Source organism: Micromys minutus (genome assembly GCF_963924665.1).
Source record: "Micromys minutus genome assembly, chromosome: 30".
Lineage (NCBI taxonomy): Eukaryota > Metazoa > Chordata > Mammalia > Rodentia > Muridae > Micromys > Micromys minutus.
In genome coordinates this window covers 26,421,844-26,426,276 of record NC_137965.1, presented here as the reverse complement: position 1 = coordinate 26,426,276, position 4,433 = coordinate 26,421,844, and the positions used below count along the sequence as shown (strand labels likewise).

The 4,433-nt window shown below is 43.7% G+C and overlaps 1 pseudogene across 1 annotated transcript; it reads left to right on the top strand.

The window, feature by feature from the left end:
* The first annotated feature begins 3,506 nt into the window (after nucleotides 1-3,506).
* On the top strand, nucleotides 3,507-4,184 carry LOC308439741 (glucose-induced degradation protein 8 homolog; annotated as a pseudogene). Its single transcript has one exon. The product of its transcript is annotated as a glucose-induced degradation protein 8 homolog (transcript).
* The last annotated feature ends 249 nt before the right edge of the window (nucleotides 4,185-4,433 follow it).

Sequence of the window (4,433 nt, the reverse complement as noted above, 5' to 3'; positions counted from 1 at the left end):
AAATGAGGTTGACACAATGCTTTACCTACTTAGATGTCACAGTAATAATAATAGAAAATACTGCTGGGGTATTTAATCCCTGTTCATCCTCTACTGACTCATGGTTCTCATATCTGCTTCATCCATCACTGTTCTTATTTCATAAATTAGGGAGATACTCTCGTTTGATGTGACCAAACAAGGATGTCAGAAAGCCGGACTGATGGCAGCCAAGCTCTTCCTTACTGTACCCATCACAGACTGTAACCAACTTTTCCCCTAAATTTCTTATTTTCCTCACATCTTAGACTCACTACAATTACCCCTTTTCACTGTGCTAACATACAAATAAATCTCTGCAGACTTTATATGAATGAGTGAATTAAGAAGGTAGGTTTTTTTTTTGTCATTCCCCATATCAGTTTGGCTAATTTTTATAAACAATGGATGACCTCAGACAGGTACAGTGGTAAGTGAAGTGAAAATAGAGCAAAAAAGAGCTTCTGCCTGTCATCAGAAAAATACCCTGATGAGACTAGAAAAAAAATTTTCATCCAGGAGTTTTATTTCCTTCACTAACCTCAAATATGCTCTGCTTTCAATCAAGAACATGATTACAATGTGTGTGTGTGTGTGTGTGTGTGTGTGTGTGTGTGTGTGTATCTTTGTATGTGTCTGTATATGTGTCTGTGTGTCTGTCAGTGCATCTCTCTGTGCATTTCTATGTACATCTCTGTGTGCTTGGTAAGAACAGAATGTTTTTTCTTAAATGTTTATATGAGATTTTCTAGTACATAGGAGGAACTCCATGAAAAATTATTCAACTCTTAAGGAAAAAATAATCATCTTTACTTTCTTCAAATATGATAGAAGACAAAAATAATTCCTCCAAATCATTAAAATAAAAATAACACTTAACTTCTCACTAGACGTGCCCAAACCATTTCTAGTTTAACAGGGTTCGTTTTATATCCAACTATTCTTTCATAGAATAATTTTCATGGAAAAGAAGATAGCCCAACCAGGAGATGAGAATAAATGTTTCAGTGGCAGTCACTAGAAAGAAACAAAGAAATCCATCGAATAAAAAATTATAATAGAGAAAATGAAAGTTATCTCAGGCTTAGTACATGCCCGCACTTTTGTAAATGTATGGTAAATTTCACCCTAAACTAAATATAGCCTGCTGTGTGAAAACAATTGATAAAGGTTAGAAACAAGAACTGAGTGTGGGGACCCCGTGGAGGAGTCAGGGGAAAGACTGAAGGAGCTGAAGGCGTTTGCAACCCCATAGGAAGAACAACACCAACCAACCAGACTCCCAGAGCTCCCAGGGACTAAACCACTAACCAAAGAACACAGATGAGGGACCCGTGGCTCCAGGTAGCAGAGGATGGCCTTATCTGGCATCAGTGAGAGGGGAGTCCCTTGTTCCTGTGAAGGCTTGATGCTCTATCATAGGGGAATGCTAGAGGGGTGAGGCCGGAGTGGGTGGATGGGTGGGTGATCACTCTCTTAGAAAATCAGGGAGACAGGGGAGAGGATGGGGGTTTGCGGAGGTAAACTGGAAAGGATAATATTTGAAATGTAAATAAATAAAATTGCAAAGAGAAGAGCAGACAGTAGCGGAAAAGTGAAGCGATGACAGGGGAGTGTTTGGAACAGCATCACAAGCCACTGTGAGCAGGAAAAGAACAGGAAGTACCAGGAGGGGCAGCTTCGCCAGCCAGCTGAGCGGCTGCTAAGGAACAGATCACCTGATTTTATCCCACATGCCCACAGAGGAAGGCTTCCCCATCCTGATGATAGCACAGAAGGAACAGCTTGACAAGATTTAGTCTAAAATGATACCCACTCTCAGATTTAACTAGGAAGTTATTGACGAACTAATATCCTGGTACTAGCCATGGTTCCGTGAGTTGCAAATTTTTCTCCCTCATTATGGGAAAAGGGTATTTATTAATAATGTCTTATCTTATGCTATATGCGTATTCTGTGTGTCACTTAGAAATGAGAGCAACAGAGACATTCCCGAATGAGTACCAACTGCTTGTGTTTTTCTGAAATGCACATTACACTCACTTAAACTCGGCCTAACTACTAAATAATTTATACAGAAAATAAGAGCTAGAGAACACACTCACACGAGTGCCAACCGTTCTCGGCTGACTAAAAGGGAGAAACCTAGAGACAAAGAAAAGATGCATTCACAGAAACTGGAGAACGTCAAAATTTCAGTTATATGTGCCACGGTTTCATCCTAATGAGTCCACTGTCTCGATCATTGTTGTTGTTGTTGTTTTGGTTTTTGTTTTTTGTTTTTACACACTCCACTTGAAACAATGGAGAATCAAGACAAAGGCCAGAAGTTTTTTCTCATTTTTATTCTTTCCACTTTCTCAAGTAGCTGGTGAGACTCCTGTGCAACTACTTTAAGCCCTTCTAAACAGCCACAAGCTCGATTAGTGGGAGCTGAGTTAGAGAATTCCATGGCAAGAAAACCTTCACACATAAGAATATCCCTGACTCCACTGAGTTTCAGTGTGAGGTTGGAAGCTGACAGAGAAAGCAAAGTCACTTTCAAAACAACTCACTAAGCAGATAAATGAGCAAGGGGGCTTCTTGTTAGCCCAGCAGAATTCTAATACAGTAATTGGAGAAAAAAAAAAAAAAAAAAGAAGCATTTTGTGTTTGTGCGCGTGTGCGCATGCGCGTGCACGCACCAGAAAGAAAAATGTCTTCGCTCCATAAAAGTTATTTCCCTAAGGTAGGTGGGCTCACACACACCCCTTCCCATCATATGCACATGCACACACACACACACACACACACACACACACATACACACACACACAGGTGCATGTGTGCTACTAGGAACCTGAACCTCAAACCTGGCCTTGCTGTGTGTAACATTCTGAAACCAAGCTGAGTTCAGGCTTTCTTATGCATGTAAACCGAAGTCGACACCGTGACAAAAAAAAAGTTTCTATGCTGTGAGTCCCCCCCCCTCCTTCCTAGCTCAGGCATCAGGCACTTCCCTTCATGATCATGGAGTGAGGGGGGGCGGGGTTCTGCTTTGTTTTTTATTACTCCCTGGGACTCCACTTTTGTATTACTTCCTCTCCACTCTCTACCTCCCCACCCCCACTGAACAAGCTGTGGAACAGGAGAACAGCCTACACGTCAGCACAGTGAATACGGCCGCTTACTTCCCTGCTAAGGGCTATTTGGTAACCACTGACCCACACTGCTCAGTGCCAGACTGAGTAATAACCACAGGATGCTAAACGTGCCTTTCCTAAGGAGGACAGTACCTCTTCCTTCTCCTTTCTTGTTGGCTCTTTAGAATCAAATGTCTGACTTGCTCAGTCCTATATTACCATGTTCCTTAGGCACAAGAATGTGGTTTGTTTGTTTGATTGCTCGTTTTAGTCATTAACACTCAATAAGAAATTGAGCACTGCTCCCCGGAGCCGCCACCCAGACCCTATCGCCCGGGAGGCGGGATCCGCACGAAATAAATCATAATGAGTGACGCAGAAAAGCCCGATGAAATAACTAAGGATAAATGGATGCAAAAGCTCAATAACTTACACGTTCAACGAGCAGACATGAACCGACTCATCATGAACTACCTGCTCACAGAGGGCTGTAGGGAAGCAGCAGAGAAATTTCGGATGGAGTCTGGGATCGAACCAACTGTAGACCTAGAAACACTTGATGAGCGAATCGAGATTCGGGAGATGATTTTGAAGGGTCAGATCCAGGAAGCCATTGCCTTGATCAACAGCCTCCGCCCAGAGCTCCTCGACACAAACCGGTATCTTTACCCCCACCTTCAGCAACAACACTTGACTGAGCTTATCCGTCAGCGTGAGACGGAAGCGGCATTGGAGTTTGCCCAGACGCGACGGGCAGAGCAGGGTGAGGAAAGCAGCGAATGCCTCACAGAAATGGCTTTGCTGGCCTTCGATAGCCCTGAGGAGTCGCCTTTTGGGGACCTCCTCCACGTGATGCACAGGCAAAAGGTGTGGAGTGAAGTTAACCAGGCTGTTCTGGATTATGAGATCCGAGAGTCCACACCCAAGCTGGCAAAATTACTGAAACTGCTACTGTGGGCTCAGAATGAGCTAGACCAGAAAAAAAGTAAAATATCCCAAAATGACAGACCTCAGCAAAGGTGTGTGATTGAGGCGCCCAAGTAGAGCCTGTGCGCCTAGCCAGCACTGTCAATCAGCACAGGACTCCTCCTCTTCCGGTTGTGACTGGCAGATGGTCACCACAGTAGAGAACCTTTCCCCCTGTACTCTTCTTTGGCCCCCGTTGTTTAAAAGGGGAAAATGGCCTTTTTAAACACTGGCAAAACCCATGATGGAAGACACCACCTATGCCATGCCCTGGATCCTGAGGGCTGTACACACTGCAGTTGATGGTCCTCGTGCTTACGGATTGCT